Source organism: Phocoena phocoena, chromosome 18 (genome assembly GCF_963924675.1).
Source record: "Phocoena phocoena chromosome 18, mPhoPho1.1, whole genome shotgun sequence".
NCBI classification, from domain to species: Eukaryota; Metazoa; Chordata; class Mammalia; order Artiodactyla; family Phocoenidae; genus Phocoena; species Phocoena phocoena.
The window spans coordinates 36,568,856-36,591,385 of NC_089236.1; the positions used below are offsets into that span (position 1 = coordinate 36,568,856).

The window sequence follows — 22,530 nt, forward strand, 5'->3', positions numbered from 1 at the left end:
CTGGTCTGGTGAGAAGAGGTCTAGGTGGGAGGTGGTTAGCAGGTTCTTCCAAGTACCTTTATCCCTCACTGCCAAACGTACACAGCTTCCCAATAAATGATTGTGAGAAGAAAGAGGTGAAGTCTCCACAGTTATTATGCCTGCAATATAAGCTCCATCTCCTGCAGAAGTGGGCAGGGGTAAGGGTTAGCCTTGCCTGGCCTTTAGGAACTTTGGTGGGGAAAAGAGTTTTGAAGAGAGGAGAGGGACTTTAGAGAAGGAGGACATTGCACCCTGAGAGCGTGGAAAGGAGGAGGAAGGGTGGCTGCATGTTTCCTATCTCACCCAAAGTGGAGGGTGGAGCAGTAACAAAGGAGGCAGTCCATTGCTGTTCCACCTCAGAATAAAGGCACAGTTCACTGTCTCAGTTACCTCCTGCATATAGGCATCTTGTGTTGGGACTCTACCCACCCCCCAGGGACCAAGGACCTTTCCTACAAAGAGAGTAATATTTGGGTGATACTCCCTTAAGCCAAGGAGGAGCTCCCCAATCTGTCCAAGAACCCAGAAAGGGTGGCAGGGAACACAATGGGCCAGACATGGGGGGACCCCCCAGTTTGGGGGCTCAGGTTTTTGGAGGACGTTTACCCTCACCCCTGAAGACCTGGATATGGACTGAACTTGAGTGGGTCAGGTAGGGGGCCTAGTCAGGGGACTATCTTGTCTTTGGGACCAGAGCAAACTAATGTCAGGCAGGCTAGGGAGACATGGGCACATCCTTCTCCCCAGGAGGGGCTGTGAAGAATGGCAGTTTGCATGGTGGACCCCCCACTTCCCCTTCGCTCCCCTTCACTTTCTTGTTGGTCCATTCCCAGTCACTTAACATCCACTCCTGGTCAGTCCCGGTTCCCTGTTCTGTATCAGGTTTATTGATTGTACATATAAATTATACTTTAAGAAAAGAATCAAATGATGAAAGTTATTTATATAAAATTCTATCTGTATTAGTCTCCTAGGGCTACTGTAACAAATTATCACAAACTAGGTGACTTAAAACACCAGAACTTTATTTTCTCATAGCTCTAGAGGATAGAAGTCTAAAATCAAGGTGTCGGTAAGGCCATGCTCTCTCTGAAGGCTGCAGAGGAGGATCCCTCCTTTCCTCTTCCTAGCTTCTAGTGGTTGCTGGCAAATCTTGGGTTTCCTTTTTTGCAGATGCGTAATAACCCTAATATTCTCTTTCATCATGACATGTCTTTCTTTTCCCTGTGTCTCTGTTTTCTCTTCTTATAAGAAAAATACTTATAGGGCCCACTCTAATCCAATGCAACCTCATCTTAATTTCATTACATTTGCAAATAACTATTTCCAAAAAGGTATCATGAAGATACATGTGTGCCATATGAATGCTCATTAAAGGGTGACCTCAGCAAAGGGAGATTTTAATAATCAAGTTAGTAGAATGACTCATTCTGAGAGGTCAGCTTCTTTCTTCAGTCATTCCTGTCATTGACCAGAGAACTCATGTATAAAATGGCCGTGGTGGCAAGGATGGAGGTCATGCATGGGGTCAGCAACATGGACTTCCACTTACCAAGGCTGACCTGGCTATAGCCACTGCTGAGTGCTTAGTCTACCAGCAGCCAAAACCAACATTGATTCCCTAATATGGAAACATACCTTGAGATGATCAGTCAGCTACCTGGTGGTAGGATGATTCCACTGCACCACTTCCATAATGAAAGGATGAGTGCTTTGTTCTTACTTCAATAGATGCTTACTCTGGATATAGATTTACCTTCCTTTCAGCCAAATCTGCTGTCTCTGGTTTTACATAATTCCTTATCAAACATCACGGTATTCCACACAGCATTGCTTCTGATTGAGAAACTAACCTGGAATTAACTGGCCTTATCATATTCCCCACATACTGAAACTGTTGGCTTGAGAGAATGGTGGAATGGCCTTTTGAAGACTCAGTTACAGTTGCCACTAGATGGCAATACCTTGTAGTGCTGGACAATGTTCTCTAGGAGGTTGTTTGTGCTATAAATCAGCTTCTAATGTAAGGTGTTATTTCTCCCAACATGAGGATTTACCAGTACAGGAATCAACGAGGGAAATTGTAGCAGCATTATTCACTCTTACCCCTAGTCACCTATCAGCAAAATTTTGCATCTTGTCCCTGGAACCTATTCTCTGCTGATCTAAAGGTTTTTCTTCCAAAGGGAAGAATGCTTCCACCAGAAAATACAACAAAGATTCTGTTGAACTGAATTAAAACTGTCATCTGCCTACTTTGGGCTAGTGGTCCTTCTAAATTTGCAGGAAAACAAGGGAATTAGTGTACTGGCTGGGGTGAATGATCTTGATTACCAAGGAAAATTAAGCTACCACTACACAATAGAGGTAAAGGAGATTAAGTCTGGAATATAAGAGGTGTCTTAAGGTGTCTTTTTATACTACCATGACCTGTAATTAATGTCATTGGAAAACTATAACCTGATTTAGCAGGATGACTAACAGCTCAGACCTTTCAGGAATTAACGTTTGAATGACCCTACCAGACAAAGAACCATAACATCTGAGGTTTACAGAGGGTGATGGGAATATGGAGTGAGTAGTGGAGGAAGGTAGTTATAAACACCAGCTACAACCATGTGACCAGTTTCAGAAATAAATAACTCAATTATTGTAAGTATTTTACTCCTTTTTGTTTTGAATGAATTTGCATGTATGTATATATATGAAAGTATGTATAGATTAGAGCAAATATTTTTTGTTTTCTTCCTTCTCTTATCCCTTTTTCATCTAATATAAGATGTATTCATCAAAGTTAACTTTATGTTACAATATTAAGTCACAAGGTATCAAGGAGAAGAGTGAACAGTAACCAAGGATTTTGCATCTGAGCCCAAGCAGGACCCTGTGGGGCCCTCCAGGTACAAAAGCCTTTCTTATTTGTAGGAAAAATATCTCCTAGACCTTCCTTGAGTTCCAAAGGGCAGATTCAGTTACTAATTTGGGAAGTGAGGGAATGCAGAAACAAAGGAGGATCAGTCACGAAACAATAGTGCAGTGATAATTCAGATTCCTAATTTCTCCTCAGGGATGTACATAACAATCTGACATATATCTCTGGGTTCTTCTATAGGAACTAAGGCCCCCGCCCAGGTGGAGGATGGTAGCTTCAGGTTGAGCACTAGATTCCTAGATTATCACCTTGTTACCTCACCACCAACCAATCAGAAGAAAGTCACACACACTGCAGGCATCAGCCCAAAGTTTGCCTTTAAAAACCTTTCCCTGAAAACCTTCAGGGAGTTCAAGCCTTTTGAGCATGAGCTGCCTGTACTCCTTGCTTGGCACCTGCAAAATCCACTGTACTTTCCTTCACCACAACCTGGTGTCAATAAATCAGCTTTGCCAGGAGAAGAGACTCAAGTTATGTTTGATAACATCCTTTCCTAGGTAAAGGATTTGTGTGCTGTTAGTTATAAACAGGATTGTGGTATCATTTTATGCACAAGTATGACTGTCATAGTTTTCATTTGGGGATTAAGTACAGTTTTAAGAAATGTGTATAAATGCCAGGTTGAAAAAGCAAATGTAAACCGTGATACTTTGTTTCAGTTGTCAATGTAACTAAACTGTAGCTCCCAGTAATTCAATTAAACTCTAAGTGTTACTGTGAAGGTGTATTGTAATTATGGTTAATATCTACAATCACTGAACTTTAAGTGAATAATATTATGCTTGATATTGTGGATGACCCTCAGTCCAATCTGTTGAAAGGCCTTAAGAACAAAACTGAGGAAATGTCTCTCTCTCTCTCCAACTGGTTCTCCTCTCATAGAACCCTGATTGACACAGAAAGTGTAAGAAATAGAACAATAAGTTTAAAAATACTATGAAGAATCAGTCGGACAAATCCAGAATATGTAATATTTTACAGAACAATCTAATGTCTCTAAACAATTGTTTTATTAATCACTTTTATAGTTTCTTTTTTTTTTTAATTTCAGTAATTTCTGCTTTAAAATTTTTTTTCTTTTCTTCCTCAGTCCTTGGTCTTATTCGAATTTTTTTCAGCTGTGGAATTTCAATGTTTAACTCATTAAATCTCTTTATTTTTTAAATATAAGTATCTAGCATATAAATTTTCCTCTAAGAATGCACAAGATTTTATGTCTATATGGTATTCTCATTTTCTTTCAATTTTAATATTACATGCTCTTAAATATTACTTAACTTATATTATTTTCTGTAATTTGATGTACAAATATATATGTGTCTTCTTAAAAATTTATTTATTTTATTTATTTTTATTTTTGGCTGCGTTGGGTCTTCATTGCTGCACACAGCCTTTCTCTAGTTCCCATGAATGGGGGCTACTCCTACTTGTGGTTCATGGGCTTCTCATTGTGGTGGCTTCTCTTGCTGTGGACATGGGCTCTAGGCACGTGGGCTTCAGTAGTTGTAGCATGCGGGCTCAGTAGCTGTGGTTCATGGGCTTAGTTGCTCTGTGGCATGTGGACTAGGATGCGGACCTGTGTCCCTTGCATTGGCAGGCAGATTCTTACCACTGAACCACCAGGGAAACCCTATATGTGTTTTTTGTTTGTTGGATTTTCTTTTGCTCCAGGTCATGGATTTTTATAACTATTTTCATATTACTTCATTTTCATCAGAGAAAGTGAATTTTTTCCACGTTTGGTGTGCATTCAAGTTTTTCTATATACACTTGAGCTGATGTTTTTCTAAGCACAAAATATTTATTTTAAAATATTATATATTGGAATTCTGGATATGTCTTTCATAATTTTTCCTTGAGTTGCTAAAAAAGGTACCTTTATTTTAATGAGTAAAAGCAGTGGCTTTAGAATTCAACTATTCCATATAATTATTTGCTGTTTTATTCTATTCAAACTAAAAAATCTCTCTGTTAGTTAGTTATATCATCTTTAAAATGAGAATATATTTCCCTATCCAAAGGACCATTCAGAGGATTCAATTAAATAAGGAATGGCAAGTGATATTGTAGTCATACATAGTAAGAATTCAAAATATGTTAATTATCATTATTATTAATTCTTTGTTTATTAAAATGTCTTGATAAATATTTTCAAATCCAATTGTGAAATTATTAAGCTAATTTTGCCTCGTGCATAATATTTCATGGTTTTTATCTATTTGTTGGAGTACCGCTTAAACATTATATTTGCCAATATTATTGCAACACCAACTTGATTTTTGTTGTTTTTTTTCCATTTAAGTTTTTTTTCTATACCTTGATTTTCAAACTCCATTATAATCATATTTCAGAAATATATTTTGAAAAGTGCATAAAGTTAATTTTTTTACCCATTTTTGTGGGTTTAATCCACTTTTTGTTTTGAATTGTATTTACTGAATATTTACATTTATTTTTTCTATATTATTTAATATTTTCTCTTTAGAAGGCATTCCAAATAATCCAATATGTTTCTTCTTCTCTGTTTTGTGTCTTTTCTTCACTCTTTTTATCTCTCTGTTAATTTGTGAATTAATTATAATGTATTAGTATTCCTGAACTATTTATATTTCTTGCTATACATATCTCACATAATGTTTTCTTACCATAGTCTACATTTATTTGTTACCTCTGAATTTAACTAGAAATTTAGAACATTTTGACTTTCCTTTGGACCTTCCTCTCTTCTTGTTCACAAACTTGAGACCTAGTCTTTTAGTTAAATCTTATTTTCTACCCATTCAAGTTTTCATATTAATCACAATTTTATCTACATAAATTTGCCGATTACTATGTTCATCTTCACATCTTGTATCCTATTTCTTTTTGCTAGTTTAATTTTGTCATTTATTAAATTTTCCTTATTATCATAGTTTTTCAGTAAGCGTCTTCAATACAGTCAGCTAGGAAAATATTCCAGATTTACACATACTTCTTTTTATGCTTTGACACTGTCATCTATTGTTACTGATTGGAAATCTCTTTTCAGTCTATTTCCTATTATTTCATAGGAAAATCTGCTTTATATCATTTCCCTGTGGATAGATATGTTTTCATTGTTTCCTTTCTAATATGCAGCATTTAAAATATCTCTTTTGGCCATGTTTGCTATTTCTTATCAATCTGAATATCTCTTCAATTCTATAATATTCTTCACATTTTTTTGTGTGTGTGTGGTACGTGGACCTCTCACTGTTGTGGCCTCACCCATTGTGGAGCATAGGCTCCAGATGCGCAGGCTCAGCAGCCATGGCTCACGGGCCCAGCCACTCCACGGCATGTGGGATCTTCCTGGACCGGGACACGAATGTGTGTCCCCTGCATCGGCAGGTGGACTCCCAACCACTGCGCCACCAGGGAAGCCCCAACAATTACCTTTTAAAATTATTTTTCTCATCTTTCTCATTTCTTTCCTTCACAGGATCTTCATTTGTCTTAACTGATGTTTTTATTTTCTATGTCTAATATCTAACTGAGAGTATTCTTCCAAGATTATTTTACTTACTACTGGTTTATGGCTGTCTCTCTAAGAGCCTTCACCATTGGTTATTTCTGGTAGCTTGTAGGTCCTGAAACAGTTGCCTTTGTTAGCTTATTAGTGCAATATTTGTCCTTCCCTCATTGATGAGAAAGCATTAATGAGGCTGTAGGTACAAGCCAAGATAATAGCTTGTTCATTGTTACAGCTTTAAATTTCTTTTGCAATTCAGTTGCTAGGAGGCTTACCTCTTTCTTTTCATCTTTGATATGGAATATATATATATATTTATATATATATATATTCCATATATATATGTAGATTCATTAGTAAATTCTGCCTTGTTCAACACTGAATTTATTCTAAAGCCATTCATAATTTGTACATTATTTTATAAGATAAAAATCATTAGTATTTCAGGTCAAAACAAGTATTACCTTAATTGTTTTAATATGACTCTTGTGGCAAATTTTGGAGAACAAAGTTAAGATAGCTATATAGCTTGCGGGGAAATTTTGTAATCAAAAAGCTGGTTATAGGTCTAAGGAAAAAAATGCTAAGAAGTCAAATATACGTGGCTTTTATTTAAATCTAAGTTGATTGAGATATTATAGAGTCTGAATTCAATATTTTCAGATTAGAATATTTTTCAATGACAAAAAAGAAATATCAAATGTCTTATTCTCCTAATCAACAAGTACTTGATTTATTTAATAATATACCAGACAGAAAATCTAATGAACTGGTTTGAGTGTACCTGGAATGAATCATCAATGTATCATCAAAATAAGTATCTATAGGAACATTTATAGCCATCTAACTACTCATGACCTTCCTTATTTTGTTGTATTAACTCCCTAAATAATACTTCACTTAAAAAAAGTTTAATAAGACAACAACATAGAGTATTGCTAAATACCCCTGTGTTAGGGACATTTTGGAAAGCAGGAGAGAAGTGAGAGGAGTAAGGTTAAAGTAATAATGAAGAAGTTATTTGATCTGTTACCCAAGTTTTAGAATTATCTGTGGAAATGTTGGAAACTTTATGGGTGTGCTTACCATTAAATTTATTCACATTTCTCACTTTTTTAGAGGATCCAAAAGTAACTTTTTAAAAGAATGACTGCAGTTATAGACACATCATGTAAGCAATAAAGATTTTTTTTTTCTAGTAATCACAGCTGCTAGAGAGAAAGGTGGCAGGCAGAAGCAGCAGGACAGGCAGCAGGAAAACCATCTGCTTCACAGACAGCAATATGTAATTCTTTGGGATTGTTGATTAAACAAGTCAATTCAACTTTATTTATTTATTTTTTTTTTGAGAAAAATCTTCTGAGATCATAAATTCAGTTAGTAGGTCATTTGTTATCAATAAAAGGAGATCTTCATTTTAGTTTTACATTTCTTCTTATGTTAAGCTGCTCCTGGTTGATGGTCCTCTCTAACATTATTGGATTTACAGACAATGCTACCTTATTTTCATATGAACTATGTAATCAATTATGGACAGTCCATGTCATAATTTCACTCATCTCACCTAGGAAATTATGTTAGATATAAATTGTTAGATGATATTAAAACATATAAAATAACCATATGAATACCTGGAGTTAATTATCAATAATGTGCATTAATTACGTTGGTTTTCTTTCTGATTACATCATCACTTCATCAGGAAGAGAAGTGAAAAAATAATTAAGTCCACAATGATCAACTTGGGTAGAAAATAGATTAGAGCCCTAACTAAAACCTTTGTGAAGATTTTCCTGTAAGTTTCTTTCTTATAACCAAAAAAAATGACAATTTGGCCCCTTACCAACAACTCTTTAAAAATGATTTCAACTTGATCACTGATAAAAATTGAGTAAAGAACGGTATGGGTGGTCAAGGAAGATGGCGGAAGAGTAAGATGCAAAGATCACCTTCCTCCCCACAGATATATCAGAAATACATCTACACGTGGAACAACTCCTACAGAACACCCACTGAATGCTGGCAGAAGACCTCAGACCTCCCAAAAGACAAAAAACTCCCCACATACCTGGGTAGGGCAAAAGAAAAAAGAATAAACAGAGACAAAAGAATAGGGACAGGACCTGCACCAGTGGGAGGGAGCCCTGAAGGAGGAAAGGTTTCCACACACTAGAAAGTCCCTTCATGGGCAGAGACTGTGGGTGGCAGAGAGGGAAAGCTTCAGAGCTGCGGAGGAGAGCACAGCAACAAGTGTGCAGAGGGCAAAGCAGAGAGATTCCCGCACAGAGGATCGGTGCCAACCAGGACTCACCAGCCCGAGAAGCTTGTCTACTCACCTGCTGGGGCAGGCAGGGCTGGAAGCTGAGGCTCGGGTTTCTGTCTGTGCCACGGCTAACCGGGAGGGAGTCTGTGGAAAAGTCTGGACCTGCTGAAGAGGCAAGAGACTTTTTCTTCCTTCTTTGCTTCCTGGTGCGCGAGGAAAGGGAATTAAGAGCGCTGTTTAAAGGAGTTCCAGAGACGGGCATGAGCCACGGCTAACAGCGCAGACCCCAGAGACGGGCATGAGAGGCTAAGGCTGCTGCTGCTGCCACCAAGAAGCCTGTGTGTGAGCACAGGTCACTACCCACACCTCCCTTCTGGGGAGCCTGTGCAGCCCACCACTGCCAGGGTCCGGGATCCAGGGACAATTTCCCCAGGAGAATGCATGGCATACCTCAGGTGGGTGCAATGTCACGCCAGCCTCTGCCACCACAGGCTCGTACCGCATAGTGCCCCTCCCTCTCCCCAGCCTGAGTGAGCCAGAACCCCTGAATCAGCGGTTCCTTTACCCCGTCCAGTCTGAGCAAAGAACAGATACCCTCTGGTGACTTACAAGCAGAGGTGGGACCAAGTCCAAAGCTGAACCCCGGGAGCTGTGCGAACAAAGAAGAGAAAGGGAAATCTCTCCCAGCAGCCTCAGGAGCAGAAGATTAAATCTACACAATCAACTTGATGTACCCTGCATCTATGGAATACCTGAATAGACAATGAATCATCCCAAATTGAGGAGGTGGACTTTGAGAGGAAGATTTATTATTTTTTCCCCTTTTCCTCTTTTTGTGAGTGTGTATGTGTGAGATTTTGTGTGTATAGCTTTGATTTCACCATTTCTCCTAGGGTTCTATCTGTCTTTTTTTAACTTTTTTAAAACATTTTTTTCTTATATAGTTTTTTATTTCAATAACTTTATTTTATTTTATCCTCTTTCTTTCTTTCTTTCTTTCTTTCTTTCTTTCTTTCTTTCTTTCTATTTTTTCTCCCCTTTGTTCTGAGCCATGTGGATAAAAGGCTCTTGGTGCTGCAGCCAGGAGTCAGTGCTGTGCCTCTGAGGTGGGAGAGCCAAATTCAGGACACTGGTCCACAAGAGACCTCCCAACTCCATGTAATATCAAATGGCAAAAATATCCCAGAGATCTCCATCTCAATACCAACACCCAGCTACACTCAATGACCAGCAAGCTACAGTGCTGGTCACCGTATGCCAAACAACTAGCAAGACAGGAACACAACCCCACCCATTAGCTGAGAGGCTGCCTAAAATCATAATAAGTCCACAGACACCAGCAAACACACCAGCAGATGTGGAACTGTCCACCAGAAAGACAAGATCCAGCCTCATCCACCAGAACACAGGAACTAGTCCCCTCCACCAGGAAGCCTACTCAACCCACTGAACCAACTTTAGCCACTGGGGAATGACACCAAAAAGAGTGGGAACTACGAACCTGCAGCCTGTAAAAAGGAGACCCCAAACACAGAAAGATAAGCCAAATGAGAAGACAGAAAAACCCACAGCAGATGAAGGAGCAAGATAAAAACCCACCAGACCTAACAAATGAAGAGGAAATAGGCAGTCTACCTGAAAAAAAAATCAGAATAATGATAGTAAAGATGACCCAAAATTTTGCAAATAGAATAGAGAAAATGCAAGAAACATTTAACAAGGACCTAGAAGAACTAAAGATGAAACAAGTTATGATGGACAACACAATAAATAAAATTAAAAATACTCTAGAATGGATCAATAGCTGAATAACTGAGGCAGAAGAACGCATAAGTGACCTGGAAGATAAAATAGTGGAAATAACTACTGCAGAGCAGAATGAAGAAAAAAAAAAATGAAAAGAACTGAGGACAGTCTCAGAGACTTCTGAGACAACATTAAACAAACCAACATTTGAATTATAGGGGTTCCAGAAGAAGAAGAGAAAAAGAAAGGGACTGAGAAAATATTTGAAGAGATTACAGTTGAAAACTTCCCTAATATGGGAAAGGAAAGAGTTGATCAAGTCCAGGAAGCACATAGAGTCCCATACAGGAAAAATCCAAGGAGAAACATTCCAAGACACATATTAATCAAACTGTCAAAAATTAAATACAAAGAAAACATATTAAAAGCAGCAAGGGAAAAATAACAAACAAGGGAATCCCCATAAGGTTAACTGCTGATCTTTCAGCAGAAACTCTGCAAGCTACAAGTCACTGGCAGGATATATTTAAAGTTATGAAGGAGAAACACCTACAGCCAAGATTATTCTGCTGAGGAAGGATCTCACTCAGATTTGATGGAGAAATTAAAAGCTTTACAGGCAAGCAAAAGCTGAGAGAGTTCGACACCACCAAGCCAGCTTTACAACAAATGCTAAAGGATCTTCTTTAGGCAAGAAACACAAGAGAAGGAAAAAACCTACAATTACAAGCCCAAAACAATTAGGAAAATGGGCATAGGAACATGCATATTGATAATTACCTTAAATGTAAATGGATTAAATGTCCCCACTGAAAGACACAGACTGGCTGAAAGGAAACAAAAACAAGACCCATATAAATGCTGTCTACAAGAGACCCACTTCAGACCTAGAGACACATACAGACTGAAAGTGAGGGGATGGAAAAATATATTCCATGCAAATGGAAACCAAAAGAAAGTTGTAGTAACAATTCTCATATCAGACAAAATAGACTTTAAAATAAAGACTATTAGAAGAGAAAAAGAAGGACACTACATAATGATTAAGGGATTCATCCAGGAAGAAGATATAAAAATTGTAAATATTTATGCACCCAACATAGGAGCACTTCAATACATAAGGCAAATACTAACAGCCATAAAAGGGGAAATCGACGGTAACACATTCATAGTAGCAGACTTTAACACCCCACTTCGACCAAAGGACAGAGCATCCAAAATGAAAATAAATGAGGAAATACACGCTTTATATGATACATTAAACAAGATGGACTTAATTTATATATATAGGACATTCCATCCAAAAAAAAAAACAGAATACACATTTTTCTCAAGTGCTCATGGACCATTCTCCAAGATAGATCATACCTTGGGTCACAAATCAAGCCTTGGTAAATTTAAGAAAATTGAAATTGTATCAAGTATCTTTTCTGACCACAACGCCATGAGACTAGATATCAATTACAGGAAAAGATCTGTAAAAGATACAAACACATGGAGGCTAAAGAATACACTACTTAATAATGAAGTGATCACTGAAGAAATCAAAGAGAAAATCAAAACATACCTAGAAACAAATGACAAAGGAGACACGACGACCCAAAACCTATCGGATGCAGCAAAAGCAGTCCTAAGAGAGAAATTTATAGCCAAACAATCCTACCTTAAGGAAAAGGAAACATCTTGAATAAACAACATAACCTTGCACCTAAAGCAATTAGAGAAAGAAGAAGAAAAAAACCCAAAGTTAGCAGAAGGAAAGAAATCATAAAGATCTGATCAGAAATAAATGAAAAAGAAATGAACAAAATGATAGCAAAGATCCATAAAACTAATAGCTGGTTCTTTGAGAAGATAAACAAAATTGATGAACCATTAGCCAGACTCATCAAGGGAAAAAGGGAGAAGATTCAATTCAATAGAATTCAAAATGAAAAAGGAAAAGTAACAACTGACATTGCAGAAATACAAAACATCATGAGAGATTACTACAAGCAACTTTATGCCAATAAAATGGACAACCTGGAGGAAATGAACAAATTCTTAGGAATGCACAACCTGTCAAGACTGAACAAGGAAGAAATAGAAAATATGAACAGACCAATCACAAGCACTGAAATTAAACCTGTGATGAAAAATCTTCCAACAAACAAAAGCTCAGGACGAGATGGCTTCACAGGCGAATTCTATCATCCATTTAGAGAAGAGCTAACACCTATCTTTCTCAAACTCTTCCAAAATATAGCAGAGGGATGAACCCTCTCAAAGTCATTCTAGGAGGCCACTATCACCCTGATACCAAAACCAGACAAGGATATCACAAAAAAAGAAAACTACAGGCCAATATCACTGATGAACATAGATGCAAAAATCTCAACAAAAGACTACCAAAGAGAATTCAATAGCACACTAAAAAGATCATACACCATGATCAAGTGGGGTTTATTCCAGGAATGCAAGGATTCTTCAATATATGCAAAACAATCAACGTGACACACCATATTAAAAAATTGAAGGATAAAAACCATATGATCATCTCAATAGATACAGAGAAAGCTTTTGACAAAATTCAACACCCATTTATGATAAAACCTCTACAGAAAGTAGGCATAGAGGGAACTTTCCTCAACATAATAAAGGCTGTATGTGACAAACCTACAGCCAACGTCGTCCTCAATGGTGAAAAACTTAAACCATTTCCACTAAGATCAGGAACAGGACAAGGTTGCTCACTCTCACCATTCTTATTCAACATAGTTTTGGAAGTTTTAGCCACAGCAATCAGAGAAAAAAAGGAAATAAAAGGAATCCAAATCGGAAAAGAAGAAGTAAAGCTGTCACTGTTTGCAGATGACATGATATTATACATAGAGTATCCTAAAGATGCTACTAGAAAACTACTAGAGCTAATCAATGAATTTGGTAAAGTAGCAGGATACAAAATTAATGCACAGAAATCTCTGGCATTCCTATACATTAATGATGAAAAATCTGAAAGTGAAATCAAGGAAACACTCCCATTTGCCATTGCAACATAAAGAATAAAATATCTAGGAATAAACCTACCTAAGGAGACAAAAGACCTGTATGCAGAAAATTATAAGACACTGATGAAATAAATTAAAGATGATACAAATAGATGGAGAGATATACTGTGTTCTTGGATTGGAAGAATCAACATTGTGAAAATGACTCTACTACCCAAAGCAATCTACGGATTCAATGCAATCCCTATGAAACTACCACTGACATTTTTCACAGAACTAGAACAAAAAATTTCACAATTTGTGTGGAAACACAAAAGACCCCGAATAGCCAAAGAAAATTTGAGAACGGAAAATGGAGCTGGAAGAATCAGGCTCCCTGACTTCAGACTATACTACAAAGCTACAGTAATCAAGACAGTATGGTACTTGCACAAAAACAGAAATATAGATCAATGGAACAGGGTAGAAAACACTGAGATAAACCCACGCACATATGGTCACCTTACCTTTGATAAAGGAGGCAGGAATGTACAGTGGAGAAAGGACAGCCTCTTCAATTAGTGGTGCTGGGAAAACTGGACAGGTATATGTAAAATTATGGGACTAGAACACTCCCTAACACTGTATACAAAAATAAGTTCAAAATGGATTAAAGACCTAAATGTAAGGCCAGAAACTCTCAAACTCTTAGAGGAAAACATAGGCAGAACACTCCATGACATAAATCACAGCAAGATCCTTTGTGACCCACTTCCTAGAGAAATGGAAATAAAAACAAAAATAAACAAATGGGACCCAATGAAATGTCAAGGCTTTTGCACAGCAAAGGAAACCATAAACAAGACCAAAAGACAACCCTCAGAATGGGAGAAAATATTTGGAAATGGAGCAACTGACAAAGGATTTGTCTCCAAAATTTCAAGCATCTCATGCAACTCAATAAGAAAAAAACAAAGAACCCAATCCAAAAATGGGCAGAAGACCTACATAGACATTTCTCCAAAGAAGATATACAGATTGCAAACAAACACATGATAGAATGCTCAACATCATTAATCATTAGAGAAATGCAAATCAAAATTATAATGAGATATCATCTCACTCCAGTCAGAATGGCCATCATCAAAATATCTAGAAACCATAAATGCTGGAGAGGGTGTGGAGAAACGGGAACATTCTTGCACAGCTTGTGGGAATGTAAATTGATACACAGCCACTATGGGGAACAGTGTGGAGGTTCCTTAAAAAACTACAAATAGAACTACCATATGACCAGGTAATCCCACTACTGGGCATATACCCTGAGAAAACCATAATTCAAAAACAGTCATTTACCAAAATGTTCATTGCAGCTCTACTTACAGTAGCCAAGAGATGGAAACAACCTAAGTGTCCATCATTGGATGAATGGATTAAGAAGATGTGACACATATATACAATGGAACATTACTCAGCCATAAAAAGAAACAAAATTGAGTTATTTGTAGTGAGGTGGATGGACCTAGAGTCTGTCATACAGAGTGAAGTAAGTCAGAAAGAGAAAGACAAATACTGTATGCTAACACATATATATGGAATCTAAGGAAAGAAAAAAAAAATGTCATGAAGAACCTAGGGGTAAAACAGGAATAAAGACACAGACGTCCTAGAGAATGGACTTGAGGATATGGTGAGGGGGAAGGGTAAGCTGTGAGAAAGTGAGAGAGTGACATGGACATATATACACTACCAAACGTAAAATAGATAGTTAGTGGGAAGCAGCCCCATAGCACAGGGAGATCAGCTCTCTGCTTTGTGACCACCTAGAAGGGTGTGATAGAGAAGGTGGGAGAGAGGGAGATGCAAGAGGGAAGAGATATGGAAACACGTATATGTTTAACTGATTTACTGTGTTATAAAGCAGAAACTGGCACAACATTGTAAAGCAATTATACTCCAATAAAGATGTAAAAAAAAAGAAAAAAAAAAAACCAAATGCATAATGACATCTGGGAATAAGAGAGGAAATGGAGTCAGGATATGAAGAAATGAGAATTAAAAACCTTTTCTCAAGTGGAAAAAAAAATAATCGTATGAGAATTTGAAACTTATTTTCAAAATTGAGTCTAGCCCAAGGATTCATTCCCTTCCCCAAAAAATATTTTATAAGAGTAACAAGCAAGTAACTTTACTGGAATTTGATTAATTCTTCTTCCGCTCACTTGAGTTCTCTTTATTTTGCCTAAAGCAGAGGTAATTAATTAATATAAAAATATGAGATCAGAAGCAATTAAATTGGTATAAATTTTCCTTAATTAAGTCTCTCAACTTGGCAGTTTATCATTTTGGCACTTTTTTTTTTTTCAGATAGAGGTGCAGAAATTGTCAGATATCTTAGGGAAAATGGTATATTTAACAGATTTGTATATATACTGTAGAAATTTACCTTTGTTAATACAGAATAATTTCATTTCCTTTAAAATTGTTACTAAGTTAACTAATTACAAAGGAATACAAGCAAAAATAGAAACTTATTTTCCAAAAAGAAAACAAATGTGAATTCAGTTTTGCCTGGAGTGTTGAAGCCCCCAATGTTTGTAATTATTTGCATCCTCATCCAAACAGATGGCACGCTTAATTTCTCCAAATGCTATCACCTTTTTGCCTTTCCCAGTTCTCTGTCAAAGCAAACATTAATTCTTGATAGAAAAAAAAAAGCATAATGAAAATTACATACTAAATGATAAACTTATCATGTTTCTGTCAAAGTCATTCAGTAGCAAATTAAACCATAAAATATTAATTTAGCTGTTTCACCAAATTAACAAATTTAGCTATAAACAATATAAGCTATTTTTATAACATATAACTATAACATATAACTATTTTTATAACAATATAAAAATAGTAGGATAATTGAACTTTGCCCAAATATTTGATCTTTTTTTTTTTTTTTTTTTTTGCCTCTCATTTCATTTTGGAAAATACTGGTTAGAAATATTTTATTATGATAGCAGTTCTTAAACTGAGTTGAGTCTTGGATCTCATTGAGAATTGGATGCAAGCAGGTATAGAGAGAATGAACAAGGTTTGTTTTATTAATTGCTACACCAAAAGCACTGCTAATAATGCCAAACTCAAGGAAGTATTCAATAAATACTTGTTGGAAAAAAATGAAAAGTGAGTGAATACTATTTCTCTAAAAATATCAAAGAAAGTTACTAATCATGTGGATTAAATCATTCCATTCATGAGTGGCTCTTTTCTTAAAAATATGATTTATTTAATAAATGGATCTGTCCTTTCTATCTTATTAATATGTATATACGAGCATAGCCTCCTCTTAATAGTCAGATAAATTTTTAAAAACAGCATTAAAAATATAATTTCAACATTCCAGTTTACTGTATTTATTGTAATGGCATAATCATCCCATTAAAAATCATTGTCCATTGACAGATAGGAAACAATTATTACAATGAAACTAAAATATTTGAATGTTATAAATGAAAAAATAAAATTAAATATGCAACCTCTGTCTGAATAAGAATTGCTTTATGCTCTCTTAGAACTTTGCATCTATTTTTTTTTCATTAATTATATGGAGCTAGAATAACCATTTTTACTTGCTTTTACAACAATGAGGACAGGGCATTCCTTTGCCTCTCACTTTTTTCATGTAATACAAGTGTGGGAATTAGTAATACCTCAAGAACAGTATGTGAGGGAGAAAATATGTATTATTTTTCCACACTATAAGTTCTTAGGCTCAGAATAGAGCAGAACATCAAATAAAGCTCATAAAGTAAATTAATGAAGATGGAAATGATGATAGCAGAAATATTTTCAGTTTTACAATCATATATAGGAAACTATATTTCCTTATTTATATCTCAAAACATTCCACACAAAAGTTACTCTTAGTAAACTTTAGTCCTCAGAGTATTTTCTCATTTGCTATTCATATGTGGCATATAACTTGTTTGCTTAAAATGCATTTTTTGATAATAGATTTCAATATACATTAAACTATTAAAAAAAACTGTTATAATTTATAGGACTTAACTGATTTAATCTTTTGCGAAAAAAAATCACAAAAATATTTCTATGTGACACATATTTTGTCTCCACTGTCAGCATCTTGAATGTTAAGTCAAGAGACTTTAAACAAAGTTTTAAATATTGCTTATGAACTGCAATATTTTTTGCCATCAAAAAGAAATACATAACAAAATTAACCTGAATTGAAAACAAGATAATTGCTTTTCTCTAACTGAGTCTGTTTAAAATTTTCAGAGTTAGCTTAGTCCTTGAAGTTACAATGTGGCACATTTGGAGATCCAAATATTACAGCTGTCTTCTGGATGCCATTTGTGGCAAGCATAAAATGTCACTATATACTAATATGCTTTTTTGAGCTAACAAATAGGAATCAATTCACTGAAATCTATTTTCATGAATGTTAATACTATTTTTTGCTTCGATTTTTTAAAACAGTGTGGGCAGCTGATTCTAAATGATATGAGAATTTTGCAATTATCTAAGAAGAATTTTGGACAGATACCCCTATGACCAAGCAAAAATTGAAAAGTAACCAAAATAACAATTGTTATTTCCACTCTACTACAGCTGCTACCAGTACTATTATTAGTAATTACAATGTCAATAACAAACTATACATATTGAACAGTTTCTATGTGCTAGGAATTGTTCTGTCTCATTCAACACTCACTGTAAGCCTATAAGGGAGCTTGTATTCCTTTTTTATACAATAAAGAAATCTAGTTCAGATGAATGATGTAACGAAGTAATGAAGTCAAGGTCATAAATTAAGAAGCTAGAAATCCAGTACAGGAATTCTGGTATAATAAACTCATATAAGTCTCTAAAAATACAAATTTTTATTAACATGAATACATTAATATATTTCTCAGAATATGTTTTTTAAATTATGTTTTTGCTTTTATTGTTATATTTTTTGTTTAAAAGTTTTAGGAACTTATAGGTTCCATTTTAGGGAAGAAGCTTTCCAGGATCCCTTTACACCCAAGCATGAAGAGTCTGCAGACTCAGATGCTCCAGGATTAAGCAAACGTTTGCCTATGTAGACTGAATATCAATGAAAAGGAGACACGCTGCAGTAAGCTACTGTCTCTTATTTTTTTTTGGGGGGGGGAGGGGATATGTCATATATTTTTGTATATTATATATACTTTTGTATATTTTATATACTTTTGGTATTTATCTGGACATAGGAAGGGCTACAAGGTTAAAATGGTAGCAAAATACACCTTTCTGGATTTATGGGTTTTATGGTCATAAATCACCACAGAAAGACACAGAATCTTCATTAAAAACTGGCTGCAAATTTGTACTCACAAGCTTATTTACTCTGCTTTTCCTCATTATGTTTCTTCCACTCTTCTAATCTTACCTGTCATATACTGAAGATAAGTCTGTTATGCTGAAAGGGAAGGGAAAGTGCAAATTATTTTATATGTAATATATATATATATATATATAAATATATTATATATTGTATAATATATATATATTATTTTGGAGGAAAAAGCTTTTCATTAATGATATGTCATTAAAATGAGGAGATAAAACCAAAAGCAAAACAGGCTTTAGTATTGCCAATATCCTCTAAGGCATATTTATTGTATGAGAATAAAATCTCAGATTGACTGTGGTGTTCTTTTTAAGTTAATGTTTATCAGCAATCAGTTTAGGGCCCTCCCCTAGCCCTGAAAAGCCCGGGCTGGACTGTTCTGAGGAGGAGACTTGACCACTGGCAATTTGGCCGATTAGTGACGGAACTAGGAGAAAAGCGAATGGCAAACAAGGAGAAAAGCAAACGGCCTTCTCTGCCCAGCCTCAGAGTGTGTCTGTTTCTGTGCTGGGGCTTTTAAGAATCTCGAGACAATCTTGCAAGCTGCATTTAAACTGGCCAAAGACAACTTCAGACGTATATAATGTAACAGAAAAGGGCAGAAAACATTAAGCAGTAGAAGTGTGGAGCATATTAAGCAAGATAACTGTCTCAGGAAGCAGTTGTGGAAACCCAGATGTATCTAATGACTTTAAGGATCTTTGGACAAAACTAAAGGAGTATCATGATAAGGAAGTACAAGGTTTACAAGTAAAAGTAACCAAACTGAAAAAGGAATTAATTTTAGATGCACAAAGACTAGAAGAATTCTTCATCAAAAATCAACAGCTGAGAGAGCAACGGAAAGTTTTTCATGAAACCATTAAAGTTTTAGAAGATCAATTAAGAGCAGGATTATGTGATTGCTGTGCAATAACTGAAGAACATAAGCAGAAGAAACAACAAGAGTTTGAAAATATTCGACAGCAGAATCTTAAAGTTATCACAGAGCTTATGAATGAAAAGAATACCTACAGGAAGAAAATAAAATGTTTTCTGAATAGCTGCAGCAGAAAATTGAGAATGATCAACTACATCAAGCAACTGATCTTAAATCTGAGGAAGGTATTATTCCAGATTCACCAATAACAACATTTTCATTTTCTGGTGCTAACTGGCTACGAAGAAAGGAGAACCTCCATGTCCAACACGTAGAACAAACACATACTAAACTGGAGCATTCTGTGTGTGCACATGAATTGAAAAAAGTACCAAAGTCTTCAACTCATCCACAACATAAACCTAATGAAAGTGAAATTCTAGTGACCAACACTTGTGATCAGAGTCGAGCTCCAATGGCTAAAACATATGGAAAAAGCAGTTATTCTCATGATAATTTAGCTACAGTTATTTCTGAATCACTTGGACTTAGTGTTCAAGATGAATCTGAATCTTGAGGCCCTAGGAACCCTCTTGGTGATGAGCTCTACCACTACCTGGAATGAGATCACCAAAAAAAAAAAAAAAAGACATTTTGAGGAATCTACAAGAAATGGTGAAGATAGTTTAACATTTTCAGATTCTAATTCAAAGACTCCTCCTCAAGAAGAATTGACCACTCAGGTATCGTCTCCTGTACTTGGAGCTACCTCTAATGTAAAAAGCAGTTTAGGTTTGAATATAAGTTTTTTTTTTCCCTTCTCTTTTAGAGACTGGGGGAAAAAACCAAAACCAAAAGAAAACAAAACAAAAATCTGAACACAGTGCCTTTCAGCAACATTTCTAATTATAAATGAGAGAAACCTAGATCAAAATCTGAAGATGGTGCTCTTTTCACACATCATAATCTTGGAGCTGAAGTGAACAAGATCACTAACCAGTCATCTTCTAATAAGCAGATGCTTATAAATAGAAATACAAGTGAACCCCTAAGTGAAAAGGATAGTATTGATCACACTAAAGATATTGTGACTGATAAAGATAAGCATGTAGTACCCCTGAAATCATTGGGAGGCAGAACCAAAAGGAAGAAAATTGGGGAAGAAAGTGAAGATGAAATAAGCTGCTCCCAAACCTCCTTTGATAAAGAAAATGCTTTTCTTTTTGCACTGGATAATTGTTCTTTCATGAATGGAGACTATGTGATGGATAAACCTCTGGATCTGTCTGATCGATTTTCAGCTATTCAGTGTCAAGAGAAAAGCCAAGGAAGTGAGAACTCTAAACTCAGATTTAGGCAAGTGACTCTCTATGAAGTTTTGAAGCCTGTTCCAAAGGGCTCTTTCTCAAGCTGTAAGGCCTTGAGTGGGAGCTGTGGGTTAAACCAAAAGAGCCCTGTTTACAGGAGTCTCTTTTCCAGTCCTTGAGTAAATCTCCAGATAATAAAACACTGTTACAAATAAAGGAAGAAAATCCTATCTTTAGAATCCCTCTGCATCCACGTGAAAGTTTAGAGACAGAGAATCTTTTTGATGACATGAAGGCTGCTGGTTCTCATGAGCCTATAAAAATGAAAACCAGGTCAATCTTTGAAGCACGTGAATTTGAACCAGTTCTTCTGTTAAATCCATGTAGAATTGCTAAAATAAAGTCTCCACAAACAACCAAGATGTATTCTTTGAAAATATCCAGCGAAGTATAGATCCAAGAGCAGACCTTTCTCAGTATAAAATGGATATTACTGTAATAGATATAAAGAATGGAAGTCAGTCAAGATTAGCTGGAGGAGAGACAGTGGACATGGACTGTACACTGGTTAGTGAAACTATGCTTTTAAAACTGAAGAAGCAGAGCATAAGGGAGAAAAAAGTCCAAATGGAGAAAGAAAAGTGAATGATAGCTTGCAAGATATGTTTGATCGGACTACACATGAAAAATATGAATCCTGTTTGGTGGATAGCTTCCCCCAAGTAGCAGATGAAGAGAAGGTGTTGTCAGCTACTACAAAAAAATCAAACACTTGTAGTGATAAACAAGATAAAGTCAAACAGAAAGTATTTGTTGAGCCATATTTTAAAGATGATGAAAGAGAAACTAGCTTTACAAAATTTTCCTCATATTGAGGTGGTTCGGAAAAAAGAAGAGAGAAGAAAATTGCTTGGACACACATGTAAAGAATGTGAAATTTTATTATGCAGATTTTCCAGCAGAAGAAAGAGGAAAGAAGTTGGCTTCCTGCTGGACCCCGATTTTGCTACATTCCACCCAACACACAGGAGAATTTCTGGGAAGTTGGTTTTCGTTCCGCTCAGACTTGCATGGAAAGAGGTTACATTAAAGAAGATCTTGAATCTTGTCCTCACCCCAAAAGATGGCAGCCTTACAGTGCAATATTTTCTCCCAAAGGCAAAGAGCAAAAGACATAAATGTTGAAGCAAAAAGAGAAGAGAGGACAATTTTCTTTTTAGTTATTTATAGTTAAAGTTGGTATTAAACATTGATTTTTTTGATCTTCTGTAAACTGATTTACAAATCATTTTTCTATTGAAAATGTTTTTAAATGGAATTTACCTAACACACAGATGACTACTTAAAAATGTGGATAAGTTTATGTTGTATTTTCTTGCTTTTGCACCTTTAAAATAATAAGGTTCTTTCATTTTGCACTCTGAGTTAAGAGCTGTTTATTACTTTATTTGGTAATACCTAATTACCATTTTGAAAATATGAAAAAAAACAATTTAAAAGAAGACAGGATGTCAGCAATATGGCAAAGTGAAAAAAAAAACTTTCTTTATC

General features: G+C 35.8%; 1 pseudogene; it reads left to right on the forward strand.

The window, feature by feature from the left end:
* Window positions 1-578: 578 nt before the first annotated feature.
* LOC136137540 (DNA endonuclease RBBP8-like) lies at window positions 579-22,157 on the forward strand (annotated as a pseudogene).
* The last annotated feature ends 373 nt before the right edge of the window (window positions 22,158-22,530 follow it).